This window comes from Falco peregrinus, chromosome 4, assembly GCF_023634155.1.
Source record: "Falco peregrinus isolate bFalPer1 chromosome 4, bFalPer1.pri, whole genome shotgun sequence".
NCBI lineage: Eukaryota > Metazoa > Chordata > Aves > Falconiformes > Falconidae > Falco > Falco peregrinus.
In genome coordinates, this window is record NC_073724.1 from 97746697 (window position 1) to 97766719 (window position 20023).

Consider the following 20023-nt stretch of genomic DNA (forward strand, 5'->3'; position numbering starts at 1 on the left):
GACCCCTAAAGCAAGCTTTAAGGTAAGTGAAGAACTCCAAGTGCTTAAAGACTGAAAAGAGGGGGAAAAAAACACAAAACATGAAAGGAAGAATGAGATTCTCTGCACCAACTTGCTTAAGTCAGAGGTATTTTGGGGTTCTCTTTCCTCCACCTTGTTTCCTGAAGAAGTGTAAGAACCTAACCAGTTAAAAAGCACCACCTTTTTAAACGATGATATTAAAAGCTCCCGATTTTACGGATTATTTTCCTCTGACTTGTTAAGGCATAAACTGCATGATAAGATGGCATCCAAATCCTGCCTTAATACTGTTCCTGGACAGGAATGGAAAAACATTGTACTGTTTTACACTGCTACAAACCTGACACAATTTATATAGCCTGCATACCAATGCTAGATTTAAGGGACTGTGCCTGTGCATTATATATATTTTTTTAAAAAACAAAAATAAAATGTGGCTAATAGAACTGTACAGATGTGTATTGATTATTCAAGATCAGGATACTCAGTGGTCACGCTTATTATTAGTACAAGCAAAACAAGAATGAATTAGAAAAACATTTTAAAATTTGGACAAGATTCTTTGCAACTATGTACTGGCCAGAGTTAACTACAATTTTAGACTAATTCGACAACAGTTAATTTGCAAGAATGACAGTAGATGCATTCAAAACAGTATTGGCAGAAGAGAATAGTTCTGCCCCCTTTGCAAGTGCTGTAATACAGGCTGAATGACAAAAGACATCATGTGTTTGAAATCTGCTCCCTTTAGGGATCATGTTGCTGAAAGTGCGTCCCTGCACACAGCTGCAGTGGCCCAAGGCTCACCAGATAAATACCATGTATATATATACACACACATATTACTGTGTGCAATCAAAGTAAGGAAAGATCACTCCTGCAAAACCAGAACAGAAACACATTTACTTTTCTGAGTGTCAGCTGTGCAACTGGTAAAATTTAAACTAAGACGACACAACCTTATTCTGACTAGTAACACTTACGAAAACAACTGAGAAAAATTTAGTGTTAGTGTTAAATGAAAGTGCACAATAACCTAGTTTAAGTCAGACACTCACTGCAGCAAGTACATATTTTGGCACCTGCCTGCCCACTGACTGTGAATGTTAATCAACTCTTGTATCAGCTCCCTCAAGAAAAGGAAACACCCTTCCACTCCTTACTGTCTTCTACTGCTATCTCCATATAGGGCTTCAGAACTGAGGAATTTATTTTACACGAAGTCAATTAAGAGCTTAGTTAGAGAGAAAAAAGCTTGCCAAAGGGAGATAAATCCCACAACGCTCCCAAAACATAGTGAGACTCCCAGTGAACTCTTCTAGTAATTCATTCCAGGGTCAGGGAGGTGCATGAACACCATCGTCCACCTGCTTCTTGCAAGTTCAGCTGCAGGCTTTATAACCCCCAAACTAAGATGAGCAGCAAAATATTGAGGAGCAGTAAGTTTTTCATCTGGACTCAGGACGATAATCCTGAAATTAATCTAGATTCAAAGATACTCGAACAAAGACTGTGCAGCCCTGTTGCAGTATCCTCACACGGCTCACATAACTATCCTGACATTTCAGATTAGTTTCAAGAGGAATTTGAAGAACTGATGCCTGTGATAGCACAGAATACCATGATCTGGCTTATCTGTGGGAAGTCAAGCTGTTACCAGTCTCTAGGACAGGCAAAGATGACAAATACATTCCTGAACCCTTCTGTAATTATGCAAACGTCCAAGAAAAAGTGCTAATACTATAGAAACTAGTTATTTTCAGGAGGACTCGTATCACTAAGTACTTCAATCAATTTGCGTTAGGAATCATTACCCTTACATTTTTCATAGTTAAGCACTAACATTGTCATGTTAGCACTATAAATCTAGCTGATAAAGTGACCCTGCATCTGAGAACAACATTCACCTGTGGAAGTGAAGAAGTATGATAGCAAGGATCAGACCTACTCATGGCGCTTTACACTGCTAGTCATATCATTTCTATCTTTCTTTGGTCGAGAAAATTATTTGGGGCTATGCTTCCAAGTCTTGACTCAAAACAGTGGTGTATTAGAGAAACAGCTTTTTCAGCATAGTGTGTAAATGTAATAAATACTTTTGGGGAGGGTGGAAACTAATAGAGGGTTCCAAGGGGACCTAAATAACCTGAGATCCCCTTGGTTCCTACACAGATTGGAAGTACACAGAGAAATGGGTGAAGTTCAGATCACATTTCAGGAGTAATGGAGATTCCCACATATGCTTCTCAAGTGTAACAAGCAGGGCACATCTGCTTGCACGGGAAAGAATACAGCACAGGAGCATCAAAAGAGGTAAGTATAAACGAGGGTCATCTGGACCAACTGTATACAGAAGGATGCAGTTTTCCTGCTAGCTGAAGATAGGCTTTTGGAAAGTACTGGAGTCTTGAGGAATTAAATCACAAAGCCTAGTTTCAGCCTGGAAGCTGAGACTCCTGTACCTCTTTCACGGTCAACGGACAGAGCCATTGATTCAGGGCTAGGAATAACCTCTGCCTCTCCACTAGCTATACTGAATTATATAATACATATAATATAGCAAGGTTAAAGTTAGCTTTTGGCAGTGCCTGTCCCACTGTGATAGCAATATTCCTCCTTTCTTAGTAGAAGATGGTACAACTCATCTATTCCAATGTTAATATTTCCTTCTTGTGAGAAAATCTGAGTTTGGATGAAACTAGTTCAGCTTCACCTTCCAGGTGCCTTTATAAAGCTGAGAAATTCCAGTCTACAAGAATCTGTAGATGATGATCAATTAATCTTGCAAATTTCTGTTCTAATTTACATGACTGAAATCTTGAGGCCTCACAGTATAAAAGTTTTGTTGTTTTTTTTTTCCTCCCAGACCTTGAAAAATTCCACAGGCCTCTTTTTCGAACTATCTCCTTTATTTATACTTCAATTGTTAAGTGGAAATAGCAAGGCGCTGGATAAAATACTTTACTAGCACAGTATTTTAGCATCACACTGACAGACAAGCTAAACAAGCTTCTTAAATTATCCCTTGGGCTTTCCTTCAAGTTACTACCCTAAAGAGTTTTGTATTTGTAACCCTACAACATGTGCTCGTATTACCTTCCATGTAGCAGCATTAAAAATATGCTTTGTTGTACCATCAGTGCTTAACCAGGCAATTCACACATGACTATCATGCTGTAATACTGATTCACCTTCATTATTTACTAATACCCCACCAACCTGGGATACCCTGTAAAGCAGTAGGAATGCAGAGGATACTTAATAAGTGAAAATTTTACATCATCCAAATGCTTAAAAAACTAGAAAAAAGCTTTGAATCTACAGAATTCTTAACTCTCACACAGAGCTAAAACCTCAAGTATCAACTATAAATGAAGATTTGAGAGCCAGATTTTTTACAAGTACTGTATACAGTCTTTCTGCTATACAATGTAATTTTTTTAAAAAAAGAAGTATCAAATCTTAGAAAAACGTACATATGACATATCCACAGGTTAGCTTAGGTAGGTCATAATACTTTCCAGAGAAATAAGAAGCTGTATGTCAGTCATAGGAAGATACAGACCTGCCATCTGTGATATTTTGAAGGCCTCATTTACACTGTCCAGCCTTTCCCAGTAAAACATCAGTACTGAAAAATCAACAAAATTCCCTACTCTAGCTGTGATATATGCAAAGAAAAGGGACTGGTTTTCTCTCACCTAGCTGCAGATGTTCAAAACTTAAGTTGCCAAAGTCTAAACTCCACCTGGGTGGTGGGGGGGGGGTGATGGTAGTGGTGGTGAAGAGAGAGATAGGTAGCTCTGCGAGGTGGAATTCATCTCCCCTGAGGACAAGGGAAATTGCCTTTTCCTTTAATTGCAGACTTTCACTGAGACTTAGACATTCTTAAACTTTGTATGCTCATACAGGTGAGATGAAAGAAATGCCACATCAAGACCTTCTGCACTACGGTCATTGTGAGTGAAGCAAAATAAACTAAAAAGGACCAGCAAGGCTGCTCTGGTGGGAAAAGCCCACGTGTCAGTGCAGTGTTGCTGGGACTAATGACTTTTTTGTGCCCTAAGCAGAGGGCAGAAGCAGGTCTTCATCTCTCATTATTTGTTCTCTCATAATTTTTTCATACAATTCCCAATTTCATTGTATCATTATTTTAATCAGGGATGGCAAACTAATGGGCTGAACATTCTTTGATGGTCAGGGTGCTGAATAAAGAGATGCTGAATAAAGAGATGCTCTATGTAAATGCTTCAAAGGGGTTTTATCTTCCAGTCTCTATGACAGTGCTGAAGAAACTGGAAAAAAAAATACAATGATGAGATTCTTACAGCAATTTTGGATTTTTCTACTTAGGTACCAAATTTATTCAAAATTGGGAACTGAAAGCTTACTGTTTCATCATGTAACTCTGAATAACAGCACCACTAGATTGTAAATGCATTCCTATCAAATCCTCTAAAGGCAGGTGTCTAGCAGCAGATCTCTGCTGCTGTTATTGTTGAAATTGCACCAAAATGGGCAATCTTGATTTGCTAGTGTACATTAACTCCCACATTAGCCAACGTGTGTGTGTATCTATCTGAAAGGATGTACAAAAATCCACTGAAAAATAAATCCAAATCTTTCTGCAACCTGAGCTAAAATTTTTCAGCTTACTTTCTGGAAACATAGAAAGTAGGTCAGCACACATCCCAAAATAGCACATAAGCACTGAGAGAAAGTCGTGTATCTGTATCTTTGGACTTTTTAGCTCATTTCTCTATGGGGGGAATGGAGAATGAAAGCCTTTCCTTTATTCTACTGTATGGAGGAACACATACAAGAAAAGGCCCCAAAATCTTTCACCTACATGGGGGTAATGTTATCTGTTTTAATCAAAGTAAAACAGCAATGAGTGGAACCATTTAAGCTTAATCTAAATATAAGCAAGGGCAAAGTCAGGAAGTTTTAAATGTGTTTAAAATGTACTGGGTATGTATCACATCCTGTTCCTTGTATCAAAACCCTATTTGGTAAAATATTTACTTTGGAAATAATAGCATACTTTCTGTGATTTTGTTGTTCATCTTATATTTTTTTTTAAGTATTTGCTGTTTCAATAAGAACTGCTGCCTATCTTGTGATATCTTCCATGCTATGCACACTCCTGAACAAAAAATATTTTCTTTAATACCAGATGCAGGTCTCCCACTTTTTATTTTTCTTTTTTCCCCTTCCTCTTTTTAAGGAAGTAAAAACACAAGCAAAACCAAAATTATTTAAACACTCAGACACCTTATATCTATAAAGAGTCTGAAGAACTCTTCTGGGATTAATATTAACAAACTCCTTTCATGAACTACTATGGTACCTTAAGAAGAAAAGAAAAACAAAAACCACTCAGGCAATATTAAATGATGCTTATCAGCCCTAAAATGTTATTACTTTATTCAAGTCAATAGAAATACTGTTGGCAACAACATGATGAATGATGCTGATCTGTTTCCCAGAACAGATTTCAAGCTAGAACACTGATATTTTTAATTAGGAAAAAATGATACTGCCTCCCCCAGATTCCAAGTGTCAGTCTTCGTTTGGATCTCTGCACTAGATTAACACAAATGTCTGAAAGATACTGAGCACTGGTAGTATGACCTTTTAAGTCCAGTGATTTTTATGCAATCAGCAGGAATCTCTAAAAATAACAAAACAAATCTATTTATAGTTCTTCCTTTTCTGGTTGTTGTTGATTTTTGGGTTTGTGTGTTGGGGTTGGTGTTGTGAGTTTTGTTGGGTTTTTTGTTTTGTTTTGTTTTGCTGTTTTTTTTAAAAAAACTATTGGTCTATCTATTGGTCTATCCATGCTCCATCTCAATTCTTGGGCACATGGCACTCACATATTCCCCTGCGTCAGTCCAACCCATTTTAAATATCGCATCCACCAGCTTGTGAAGTACTAAGATCCACGTGTGTGTATATATATATATATATAGAGAGAGAGAGAGAGAGAGAGAGAGAGAGAGAGATTAGGTAACTAGAGAATTGGACTCTTTTGCAGAGCTTAAGTCTCTCCAAAAAGGGAGATCAAAATGGAGAACAACTTACTGAACCTATAGCTACTGGCATCTGCACTTTTGTTTGACACTCAATAAACCAATGCTTGCCATCAGAACTTAAGTAAAAATCAGGACCTTCGTAGGTAACACAAGCTTCACAATGAAACAAGTGAAGAAACAATGGAGGTTCTCAAACTTCAAAACATGAAGTCAAAGCACTAAAATAAAATAAAATGGTTGAGGTTTTATGTCCTGTCAGGTCTCGACCTTGCAAAATTTTGAAACTCTAACCTAGCAACCAAAGTGCATAATTAAACACGTTTAATTGCATTCCTAGATTACTGCCAGATAGCTTGTCACATGCCTTTGTGGGTCTAAACAGTTTTAATTCATTACTTCCAAAAGCCAAATGCACAGAACTGACAAGGGTTCAATTTAGACCTGGAAAATTTATATTAAAATATCATAAGATCTAATAAATCAAAGAGCATAAGTTTATAGTGCAGCATTAAAATAAATAAAGAGGAAATAAGGCAGTTATGAGTAGCAACAGATATGACCTCCCCTAGCTTTCTCTTGCTGATGCCAGCAATGCCACCCTCCAAAACCTGAGAGAACCTATGGAAAGATTCATCAAACTTTAGTACTGCTAATTTTTCTGATGTGCTACCAGTGTAATTAAAACCCATCACTGTTCTAGCTAAATGGACCTAAATAATTTCCTCCTTGCCCTGGAATTTTTCTAAACTGTAAAAGACAAGAGATTTCACATGAGCACATCACATCAGTTGGTCTCATCTCCATTTTAGAAAATAAAAGCCCATGAATATGTTTGCATATTCATGTATTTCCAACTCTGAGTTCAAGGACATTTACAAGACACCTGCTAATATGCCAAATTTGTATTCATTGGAGTGGGAAGCCTGCTGCCATGAGATACTGTTCTCACTCAGAAGTCATTAGTTTAATCGCTGAGAGGTAGTATCTTCTTAAACCCGCTTTGTGAAGGAGAAACTTTAGTATCATCACTTGTTTCAAGGCACAGTAAAACAGGTAAACTACTCCAGAAGGGGTCAAATCTAGTATTTTCTGAGTTTGCTTAACTGGGATGTAGGAAGTCCTAGAATTAGTCGCAAGGTAGTCTAGGAAACAGTGCTCTCATTTTCCAGCTTAGAGTCTGTAATTACATATAGCTGTACTTTTCCAGACCAGAGTCACCACTCATTCCATCCTGGCTCACGTGGTGCAACGATACGTGCTCAATCTTGTATCTACAGCCCTAGTGACTGTGCGCTAGACTCCTGTGGCTGCCTTATTTTAAATGGGTTAGATGTCTCCCTTACACCCTTCAGTGACTGACACACGAATTTCAGCACGTTCCAATGGTACCCCAGGTTGAAAGTGCACACGCTGCTGTGGAGGTGTGTCCTAGAGCCATACCACAAGTCAAACTGAACTTAAAGACTTAGCCATACGGAGCCTTTTTCCCATCAGCATGCATGTAACACAACCCAGCTGCACAGAACAGCTTATCTTTAGGCAATGAAAATCACCATCTTCATAATGGTCATATAAATCTAGAATATACGCCACACATTTACAGATGTCTGTGCTCTACAGCATAAATACACCATTCTATTTGTTTTGATCTGCATGGTCTTGGATATTAAAAAAAGACTACATTAAAATAAAATAGGCACTGAATAACAAATGGTATTATAATAATTGTCCCAATGTACTGAAAACCATCATACAAAAATCTAGAGAAGCTGAAACAGAAAAATCTGTATTTAAGCAAACAGCAAAAAACATAAAAATAACTACTCAGATTGAAAAGTCAGAGAGAAATCTGTAATTAAGCAATCAGTAAAGAACATAAAAATAACTACTCAGATTGAAAAGTCCGTGGTCCTGTCAAGAGCCTTTATAGTACTGCTCTTTAAAAGTAAAAGAAAATATTTCACTCTTCAGTGGAGTAGAATTGGGACATTATGGAAGCCAGTACTCCAGGAGAAATACTGCTAACAATGTAATTTGGCATGACTTACAGCCAATTACAGGGCAAAATTAATTGCCCCAAGAATTCTTATTTTTATATAGCCAGGAGGACTAACTGCAGCTTAATACACGCATCCAACCTTTGTTAGTAGGAAAAAAAGGTTTTGTTTTGTTCAAGAGAAGGACATCGATGAATTTATACTCATGTTGCTCTGTGTATTTCCCCAGGTCCCTTGAGATATAAAAGCATGGTAGCAATTGCAGCTATTTCAGATACTTATTTAGTACACATGGAAAATACTTATTCATCTGTTTTCGAACACATACAACCAAATATAGCCAACCGTTTTCTTTAAGGAATTTCAGTCCCAGGAAGGCTTTAGCGAAACACTTGCACTGTATCTGATTAGTTTAAACCCACAAGTTTCTTCAACTCCTGGTAATAGTTTGCCAGCTTTCACTAACATTAAGACAGAGTCCATAAATACTTGTAGTAGGGTATGTGCACATTCTTATGGCACCATATGATGGTCTTAATACAGCTTTGTAATTCATATGTAAAGTGAGGCAGTAAGAAGCCCAAACCTGTCATTGCTAAATGCTAAATTAAATTCATGCACAGAATCCTGTTCCTTAAGAACTCCATATACATGAGCTTCCAAATTCCAATACACGTTTTATATTTTTCACCTATACAAAAGACTTAACTATTTACTAAAAAACTGTAATAGTTGCCACATGTATTCAATAAAGAAATGCATTCATACATAAAATTCACTATCATTCTAACAGAAAAATTCCACCTAAATCCTTAATCACTAGATAATGAACGCAAAATCTTACCTTTCCCTGAAGCAACAGTTTCCAGTACTGATCTCTTCTAATGCTTTAATTTTGCGATATAATTTTCATTAATAGTTTTCTAGTTCAGGCAAAGATGGGTTAACTGTAAGCACCCTGGATGCTATCTTGCTTGCTTCCTGGAGATCACTGTTTTGCATTGTGAGCCATCACAACCACCTAGGGAAAATAAGAGTTGTCTTAACCTTCAGTCACCTGGACACCATGACATATTACTGCTCCTCATTTAAACAAAAGATTAAACAAAGTCCAAGTCTTAAAGCATCACCTTAAAGATTGTATTTATCTACCAAACATTTTATAACAGATGCTGTTAAATCAATTATTGCATACTTTCTTTACACTGACAACACAAACTAGACCTTTTTTAGTTTTTATTTTTTGGTAGATTTCTAGTCAGAAACTATAAGCAACAGAGGAAACTGAGTTATGCTGTAATTCCTTAAGCAGAAGTAAAAAGAACAGCAGCGTCTCTGGAAAATAAAAATGCTGAGAGTAGGAATCTACTTTTACTATTTGGGTATAACTACAAGGTCCCCATTAGAACAGGAAACATCGTACTTTATTTGGTGCAATTACAGGCATCTGTCAGCCAATTTTGTATCTCAGTTGAAACTGCAGGCTCACAAACAAAAGTTAGTCACCCATAACCATTCTTTGAGACATTTGCTCTCATGCTCTATGGAAGTGGCACAAAGGTAGCATTGCAACACTCCCTCACCTAGACTGGCTGAAATCTCATCAGCCCTCAAAAATCCCAACACAGACATGGCTTTTGGATAGCAGGACTGTTCTTATTTGATATCAGGTTTATGACCTGGCTTCCCTGGTCATAAGACCAAAGGAGCATGAAATGGTCTCTGATGCTCCTCCTCTGAGCAACACACTGATCATATGATGCCATGTTACTGTCAGTGTGTCCTAGGTTTTAACGTCATTTCAAAAGGTAGTGATGGAAAAGAATCTGAGACTTTTGAGCAGATCCCAGCATGCACAAAGGTTCTGAAGCCGAAACTGCCACCTGCACCACATCCATGTTCAAAACCACTAGCAGCAGATGTGGGTACTGCCCTTCAGAGAAATAGCACTGTCTCATGATGGATATGCCTAGAGGCCCATAATGCTGAATTATCAAAACCAACTGGAATTTTGCAACTGTAAGGACAGTTTGGATGTTCTCTGTGAGCTCAAGGAGTGATGCTGCTACATAGATCTGTGACATCAGTAAGACACCTTGTTTGCTAACTTGAATATGAGATGCAGTTGCTCAGAGCCTTGTCTAACCACAGCACTGAATACCTCTAAGGACAGTCTCACAACTCATCTGGACAACAATAGCGCTGACAGAGCAGGCTTTTGAACAGCATATCTTAATCTCAATACTCCAGACTCATGGCAGCAAACCGGACAATCCAACTCCAACATTACTTGACCTGGTCAGCCCCATGAACTGTTTGATAAGGCACTTAATTAAAAGATCTACTGAGTTGATATTATCAAATTATACTCAGTTTTCTGCTATGTCATAAAATGGTGTTTTACAACCCTGTCTCCTCTGCCACCCTTTCCTTAACAACAAGAACCACCCTTAACAATACATGGTGAAGTGATGAAGGGCTCATACATTTGTATTTCTCTTTCTTTCCTTCTGGACTTCCATAAAAACCACAATTATTTTTACGAAGCACTACTGCAAATCTGGATAATTCTCTTCTTGTATATTTATGCAAGAGTTCAGGTTTCCCAAACATTAAGAGAACTATCAAACTGTCAACTGAGTCAAAACTCATTGAGACAGACAGGGCAATCATGGCTCGCATCTGCTCCTTCAAACTTTCTGCAAATTTGGGTATCTTTTTGTATGCTATACTCAAACATTTTTAAGATAAGGCCCCGTTGTTTAGATGCCTTTTGGTTTTAGAAAATGAGATGTGACAGACAGTAGAGCTAACAGGTTCCAGAAACTGCTCTAGTTCCTCATCTGCCTGCTGAGGAGACTGCTCGCGTCTGCGAGACACTGTCAGAGACTTACAAGATTTCTGGACAAAAATGAGTTATTCCAGTAACACAGAATACTTGAGGTTATCATAATCAATACAACAGAGTGGGTTTATTCCATCATACATCACATCTGTGCAGTAAGGAGGGACTGCATCTTAAAAGCAATTGCCTGGGTTTGCATATCCATGTGATGAATTGCACTTTCCAATCTCTGGTAGCCTGAAGTCATTTCCCTTCACTTCGGGGGGAGAAAAGGGGTCATGAGGAGAGAGAGTGCTTTCCATAACAGACTCTCAGGCAACATTGTAAATACTGACTTTCACGGACACCCTTTCAAAGAACCGGCACAAACGAATCAAGCAGTCTCCAGGCAAACGTTACAACCCTGCGCTGACACACCACCTTCTCAGTCCAGTATATGAAGGGCACAGTCCCCTCTACAACCACAGCACAAACCTGACCCTGACAAAAGCTCAAAAAGAGGAACCTGAAATAAAGTACAGTATGGATATCATTAGTTTAACTGTGGAGTGTCGCACCATGATTTGTTGTCTGCTATCTTCTTACTCATCCTTGAGACGTTTCTTGGTATGTTATTTCTCCGCAGGTATTATTTACACCAAACCATGACTTTCATAGATCAGAAATACGTGCCATACAACACGTGTAAGTCACACAGATCATCTGCACTTCCACTGTGCCCCACTTTTTCTCCCTAAGAAAGCAGGATTTGCGTTTCTCTTCTTAAGAGGCAAAGAAAATTAATAAACGCCCTCAGCAGGTGCACAATGGTCTTGTCGATATTACTGCCTAACGGGCAGTACTGAAATAATCTTCATAAGACGAAGCAGTAGTTACAAGCGTGACGATTGCGGCATCACACGCGGGCGCGGCACCCCCCGGCGCGGCGGCGCCCGCTCGGGATACGAAGGCCCGGCGGGGGGGCGCGGCGTGGCGCTCCGACGCCCCCTGCTGGCCCTCCAGCAGCACGGCCCGGCCCTCCCGCTCCTGTCGTCCTTCAGCTGTGACAAAGATGCCTTTACACAAAAACACACTGAAAAAGAACAAAAACAAACAAACCAAAAAAATCCCACCCCACCCACAAAAAACCACAACCAAACTACCCCACAACCCAGCCCTATAGAAACTTGAGCTGTACAGTGCAATGTAGCTCAGTATCAGTATACTTGGTGCTGCTGGACCTGCCATGCGTTATCTTTGCCGATGGTCAGAATTGATCTGTCCAATTACAAGGGCAAAATGTTCTTTACCAGCCTTCCCTGTGTCTGATACTTCTAATAGACACCAATAATAACTGGCATCCCACGCGCAGCTCCCACCAATAGGAAGGACAGCTCTAAAGAAAGAACAACTATTTTTACGGAAAGTCTTTCACCGTGGCAACTGAGACCTGACAATACAGGCATGACGTCGAGTATCATCCACTAAAGAAAGTGCTCCAACCACATCTTGCCAAGCATGCAGATAAAGTCAGTCCAGATGCCAGATACAAGGTGATCTAAATATAAGCTCCGTATACAGCGTCCTGGTGTAAGGCCAGATGGTATAATTTCCAGAAGCAAAGCCCCTCCGCCCGGCCAGCCCAGCAGCCGCTTCACAAAGCCAGTTCGCAGCTTTGCAACAGCAGACGCGAAGCTGCAGCGGGCAGCACGGAGGAAGGAGGGGGGGCACCGGTAGGGCTGAGATGAAGGAACTTCTGAGAAAAGTCACCCAGGAGGTCATTGGGGCAGCCTTGTCCTTTCTGGCCCCTCGGCAGGTGAGGGCAGCAGAAAGCAGCCTATGCCCAGCTGCGCAGCAGGAGGCAAAGACCTGTTGCCTGGCCATCTTGCCGTCCTTGAAGTACTGCTCAAGAAAAGCCACAAGAAAAGGAAAGGCAGCATCAAAGTAGGTCTTGCTGAGCTGTCTGGCTGCTTCCACCCATCAAATGGTCGAGTAACTGCCTACTTTATCTACCTACAGCTACACCCTAAAGCCAACACTCACCAGAATCCAAAGAAAGAACAACCGAGCTTTCCTCAGCTCATCTTATGTTTAACAACAGGGAAAAATTTAGTCTCGGAAATGACACTGGCTATTGCAAATCTGCTCCTAACGCTGTCTCTTAACTTTGCACCTTTAAGCTCTGTACAGCTTTGTACCTGCTTAGTTTTGTTTTCACAGAATCCTGTCTGCTCACCTGAAATTCATACCCACTATCTCACCATTGTTCCAGGCTCTGCTCTCTGCTTCTCTCCTTTCCCGCATGCAGCTTCACATGATTCCCTCCTAATATTTCTGTGTTTATTGACTTTAAGATGGTGCTAATAAGAACTGATGGTCAGATAAATCTCCAGAACATGCTGAAAGGCACACAAACTTTTGCCAACCGAAATTGCAGTACTATTTGTCAGAAACCATTACTACTGTATTTGAAATATTTACACACATGCTTCTACTTTGGTAATCTATATTTACCAGGGAAGGAGAAATCAGTTTGATTTGGAATGTCAAGATCTGAATTATTATAGTCAAATATTTATTGCACAGAACAAACCAGAAACTCCGTCATGAAATCTGTGCAGTTCATTTGAGGCCACCCACTAACCGGAAGGCAGATGTGGACCCAAACCAAATGCACATCCCTAAATCTCAAAACTGAAAGCAAGCCATCAAGCATTTGCAATGCATGATGTTATCACCCATTTTCAGGAATTACTATTTTGACGGCTATGTTCAGGCATTTATATACTTGCTTTGTACTACTTTCTGCTGGCAAAGATTTCTTTCGCTTTAGCTGTTTTGTTATTTTAAAACAAATTTACCACTTCCTTTTTTCCATGTTTAAAAGGTCTGGTTCCAAACAGTAAATGGCAGAAGTTATCTCCCTTAAGACTTGGCTGTTCACTAGATGGCTGGTTAGGGCTGCAGTAGCCTGTTCAGTAACAGGTTACTTACGCAATGAAGTTCCTCTGCCTAGCAACCCTAAAGGTGGGGTTCAAAACAGCAACTGCACCAGTCACATTTTGTAACTAAAAGTGAGGAGAAAAAAACCCAAAGATGCAGGAACCAAGAGTGCAAGAGGGAATAATTGCTTTTCTTCATGAGAAATGTAACTTACTAAGAAAAGAAGGTAACAAACAACATAGAAGAATGAATCAAAGGCAGCTAAAATACTTCCCTCTCAAAGTTGTAATTAATTCTGAGATCATAATATGATAATGATGATTAAGAGAAGTAATTCATGCAGAGAACATGTTGATCCCTGCAGAGGATCATGTAAATACTTTGCTATTCTGGCACTAATCTTCCCTTTCCATTGAAAACCGGAACAATCTTCGCTTATAAAAAATCCCTGTTTAAAAAAGTTAGTAGTAAAATAGCTAGATATTTTGAATACTTACAGAGAAAGGTCCATAATTAGTGTCTTTATGTTGAGAAGCTCAATTGATAAAAAAAGTGAAGTCAAACATAAAAATGCCTGTTGACTGAGTTTTAGGAATAAAATTAATGTTATTGATTTCATTTACTAAGTTTATGCTGGTTAAAAGCAGGGAAAATTACAAGATAAAATACATGATTTTTGAGATCTATAAATAAATATTCTGTGAAAGAATCAAGGAAACCAGTACCTCAAACATTACTGAATAGAAAAAAACCCACAAGACAAACCAAAACTTTTTGGCTTTGTATCACTTTATTGCTCTTAAAAAACTATTTAATTTAACGATTTCCCCACCCTCCCCAATTTGGAAGTCTTTCCTTTCTTATGCTTGCCCAAAACCTGATTATCACCACCAGAATAAGCGTAGCTGGGAAAGTTATCCATTTATATTCACGTAGAACTTGTATTTTTCTATTTATTTAAAGTATTTAATGGAGAGGGGAGAACCTCCCAGGCAGCAGGGATGCACTCGAGCCAGTCCATGGAGTGCAATGCCACACCTGGAACATCAGCGCTTGCTTCAGACCAGTGGTTGCTGTGCAGCACCACATAAAGCTTTTGGTTTGGGTGCTGGAGGGAGCAGAGCTCTATCAGTTGCCTGCATCTACCCAACTAACTGCACTTCTCGTTTGGTTGTTCCTGGCCAGGCCTGAGCAGTCTGCAGCTCTGAACTGGCGCAAACAGCTCAGAAAACAGCTGAGCATTTCTGCACAACCATTGCTGTACACACATCTCCAGTCCTCGTGCTTTTTCTCCTCATGCTCTGAAAGGCAACTAGTATTGGTCTTTATTTATACTTCAACTCTTACCCCAACATACTGGTCTCTTATACTGGAGCCCTTTCTGGTAACTATGTTGCTTTACACAGTAAAGAGTGTAATGAAGATGAGGAGTCTGAGATTCATCTTTCACGGTCTGAAACTGGTCGATAAACATACCAGTACTCAGAGGCACTATTCTCTGATGCGTTACTACACGATCTCTAGAGCTCAACTCAGCAAATTGTTTCTTACCAAACACACATAAGGTCACGTTTATTTTACATTTACCCAATTTGTAAGTAATGTTCACCTTACCAATTGTCTGTATACCCACACAACCTGATTACTATTAGCAAAGGCAGTTCATTAATAAACATTCTGTGGTCCTAAAAACATTCACTTAATTCACTAGAAGAAAACAAGATAAAGTGATACAAAATAAACACCTCAACTATTAAAAATTTGTAGGTGAAGGCCAGGACCAACCTTGTTTGCCAGCAGGGTGGCAGTACGTGGATTATTGCCTCTGCCTGCAGCCACTGATAGCTCCACATTGAGGAAAACTTTTAAAATTACTATCAATAAATGCCATCTCATTCTAGTTTTAAACTCTCTGGTGTCCGGCTACTTTGGAAGAGAACTTTTCAAAACACAACAGTTCTATATAAATTTAATCTCAAAACTGCCAGTCAGTCTTGAATAATTTGTTTGTCAAAGATTTCAAAAGTGCAATGGACAGAATCATATGGTATTTTAAAAAAACCTTAACATCTGACATAGAGGATTAAAAACACCCAAACAAATGAAAGAAGAATAAAAAAAAGTGCAACCCTCCCTCTACTTCACATTAACTTTTATTGGGAAGACTTGAGCACAGCCAACACAAGAGAGCTGGCAGGACAGAGCAGGACGTAGAATGAAGGGATCTCATTTTCCAGCACTAGCACTGATTTCCTCCTCGTGAAAGTGATCACATAACTATGGCCTCATTGGGAGTCAAAGTAATAACAGGAAAACACTTTATTGTGTAAAAGGTAAGGAGCGTTCTATACATGACTAAAATGGAAAATAAACGGTGGTGTGGTGTTGCTCTTGCTACCAGCAGGACAGCACTGCATTCCCAGAAGAGTTCTGTGGCTTGCTGTCCTACTGCAAGCATCTTTAATAGTGCACCAAGTGTTGGTTTGGTGACTACAGCAGAAGTAGAGGTCCATTTGAACAAAAATATAAAAAATAATCCTCTTATAAACAAACTTGGATCTTTAACTGGGGCCAAAAATCTAGTATTTATTTTAGTAGGCTTCTGTGATGCAGCTGGCTGCAATAGTTTTCAGATAGGAGCTGCTACTTTTGTTTTGCTAGTTTTAATTAAATTTGATCTCTGAACTGGCATTTCATTAAATAGTTTTCCTTTTTCTGATCTCCTTCCTCACTCTGTTTTGATTAATCAGATATGCAAGCAACTTCAGTGACCCAGACACAGCGACTCTCAATAAATAAACTCTGGATGAAACTCTTACACAGTCTGTACAAAGCATCATGAACAAGATTCAGACCCAAACTTTCCCAGCTTTTCTTGCAGGCACAAGCAGGAAGAACAATTTGAAAGATGGCTATCAAAAATGGTGGAACAGAAATCTCTTTCCAGGGACCCTTTTTCCTATCATTATCTGCTCCTGTTGGCACAAGTCCAGAGGAAGATGATCAGAGGGCTGAAGCACCTCTCCTGTGAGGACAGGCTGAGAGAGTTGGGGTTGTTGAGCCCGGAGAAGGGAAGGTTCTGAGGACACCTCACAGAAGCCTTCCAGCACCTAAAGGAGCCTACAGGAAAGCTGGAGGGGGAGTTTTTACAAGGGCATGTAGTGACAGGACAAAAGGGGAATGAATGGCTTTAAACTGAAAGAGGGCAGATTTAATTAGATATTAGGAAGAAATTCTTCACTGTGAGAGTGCTGAGGCACTGGCACAGGTTGCCCAGAGCAGCTGTGGCTGCCCCATCCCTGGCAGTGCTCAAGGCCAGGCTGGATGGGGCTGTGAGCAGCCTGGTCTAGTGGGAGGTGTCCCTGCCCGTGGCAGGGGGGTGGGACTAGGAGAGCCTTAAGGTCCCTTCCAACCCACAACATTCTAGGATTCTATGATAATTTTTTTCCCAGCAAAGCAGCTTAAGGAAAAATATAAACAAAATACCCACTGCAGCCAGTACCTACCTTCATGTTATAAAATTAGCCATCTCTTTAATTTAATTTAAATTTCCTTTATCTAATTAATAGGCAAATTCTGTAGTACAGCATTACTTTTTTCTTTTCCCATCTCAGGTAATTCTTTATTATTTTAGATAAAAAAGAGCAGAAATTGAATAATCTAAACAACATTGAAGCAACACCTCCCCTTGACTTACAGTTGATCTCTTTTTATACATACAGGCCTTCAGAGTGAATAATTAAGAAGGAAGACTAAAAGTAGCAGCATGTAACTTTTTTTAGTTTGGAATACCAATCAGTTTGCTGCCAACCTACTTATTAAAATATTTAATGCCAAAATAAAGGACAAAATATAAATACCAATCCCAATGTGAAGTGAAAGATTTGAACTATTAGAGCCAAGGTTTCTGAATACGAATAATCTGCTAAACCAAACTCCAGGTACCCAAACTTGATAACAATAGTGTTCTGAATAACACCTTTAGCCATTGTACTTCCTAGCTGTCACGTATATGACAATCAGAATCACAAAGACTTCCAAAACAATAGGTAAATTTTAAAAAAATAAAAAGGAAAAAGCCCTTCAGTTGTAAAATTATTTAAAAGATGACTTCATTTAGGAAAACTAAGCAATTCAGAAAGTATCTGTAAGGAAGCCTTTATATTTGCAATTAGTATTGCTTTCTTTGGTTGTACAATAAACCACCGTTAATCATGCTGCCAGTGAACGGCTTCAGAATTAAGCAATGAACTCTTTATTCAAAAACTTAGGCTAACAAAACAAGATGAACATCTATCTCAACAAAACATCCTTTTCTCAAAAGTATTAATAGTGAGCAGAGCCCTCGATGCATCTTTTTTCTCCACTTGGAGGAAGATCTAGATCTGTTCATCTCTGGCTCTGAAGCCTCTGACAAACATCTATCACTATTAAAAAAAAACAGCTGGAAAAACTACATAATACAGTTGAGAATATCTGTGCTTTAGAGTACTCTCTGCTTTTCTTCAAGAAACAAATTATAAAGAAATAATCTGAGCAAATACTTAACAAATGCATGCAACTTCAATGTTAATGTTCTCCTGTATGCAAATCATAGATAGTAACATTTATGGAATTCATTTACTGATGCTTAGCAACCTGTACAGGAAATAAGGCATAGAAAAAAAAAATATCTAATTTCCACAGAAATATAACAGAAAAACAACAAAAACCAGGAAGCTGACATACAGGCTTAACCCTTCACCAATCTGTTAAAACGAAGATACCCCCTTTGCCTTCACTGGAGGCATGTGCACATAAACGGACAGGCTTTGATGCTGCCATTTTTTCCATGATGTTACTTCAAAGTTTCTGAAAAGCTAATTAAGGAAAAATATTTGTGTCTGTAGTGTTTATGCAATAGCACAGCTTTCCTTCACTGCTTATAATTTTGACTGAACAACAGACCTCAAAATCCAGCCCATGTCAGCTCTACTCAGCTGAGTCTCTTCACAATATGGTGTAGGACCAGTCGCAGAAAGCGCACCTCTCCTGCCAATGCCATGGCCCCAGCTCGGTGCAGCACACAAGGAACTGCCAAGTCCAATATCCAGAGGGAAACGTTTGCAGCTCTCTAACTTTCATTTCAAAGGGATGAATCGGAAGGCAAGGACGAGCCAAGGAAGGCAAGGACAAGAGCTACCGTTCACTGAAGAGTCTCCCATTAATGAAGGGGCCATGCTAAAAGATAAGTGCTTTTCAGTTTTGAGGTTAATTACAGTTATTAGCTTTTGATCTGTATAATTTTCACTTCTATTTTAACTGCCTAACTAGAACTCCCCTCTTTCAAAAATAAACTTTGCAAATCTTTTCTCAAAGGTACATTTATCAAGTTCACATTCTCCAATCACATATATATCCAAGACCTTCAGTGTACTGGAAAATCCTGCCCTTTTTTGCAGTTATTAAGGCTGTTTTCCAATATCCAATGTAATGTTGACTGAAGAATGCAGGAAGAAATGCAACCATTCCCCCAAGCAACTACATCAAGATCTGTTTGAAAAGGACACCACAAAGCATTACTACTACATACACATGGATCTTTGCTTCAGACACAACACAAAGCTTATTTTGTGTTCAGTAGGAATCCACTGCTAAAGCATTGTGCATATAACACAACCATGAAAAACACACACGTTTTGAATATAGTTTCTCTTACACAGACCATGGTTGGTCTGCGTAAAACCATCACTGTATAAAATACCAGTGCAGGTTTTACATTTGATTCAGTTCTGGGATGCACAACAAAAATAAAGTCTGAAAACCTAATCCTTAAATATGGGAAATAGGAATATTTAGGCATACCACAAACCAGTTGGCAAAAATGCTAATCACTTTTATATCTATCCAGTACCTCTATGATTCTCTACCCCTACCATGTTTAAGAAAGACAACCCCTTTGCTTTTCCTCTCAGCTTGCATGTCTTGATTAATTTATAATCATTGGTGGCAGTTTGCCTGTTTTTAAGCAGAAAAATGCACAGGAAGCCTGTGAAGCTTTAGATGTTAATGAAGGAAATCAAGTGCCTCATCATGTAACACAAATCTGAACTTTTTGTTACATGCTGTATGATACTACCCACTTACTCTGGGCAGTAAATTAACTGAAATTGAACCTCATGCTGGTATCTGCCATCCTTCTTTAAGGCATTGTTCAATTCTAT

General features: G+C 39.1%; 1 protein-coding gene across 1 annotated transcript in view; it reads right to left on the reverse strand.

Annotated features, from left to right (window-relative positions):
- FRY (FRY microtubule binding protein) overlaps window positions 1-20023 on the reverse strand; it is a 247907-nt gene that overhangs the window by 208031 nt on the left and 19853 nt on the right. Inside the window, exon 2 of the mRNA XM_055802396.1 lies at window positions 8898-9074. The gene's annotated coding sequence lies outside the window, so the exon portion shown is untranslated. The remainder of the gene's footprint in view (window positions 1-8897; window positions 9075-20023) is intronic.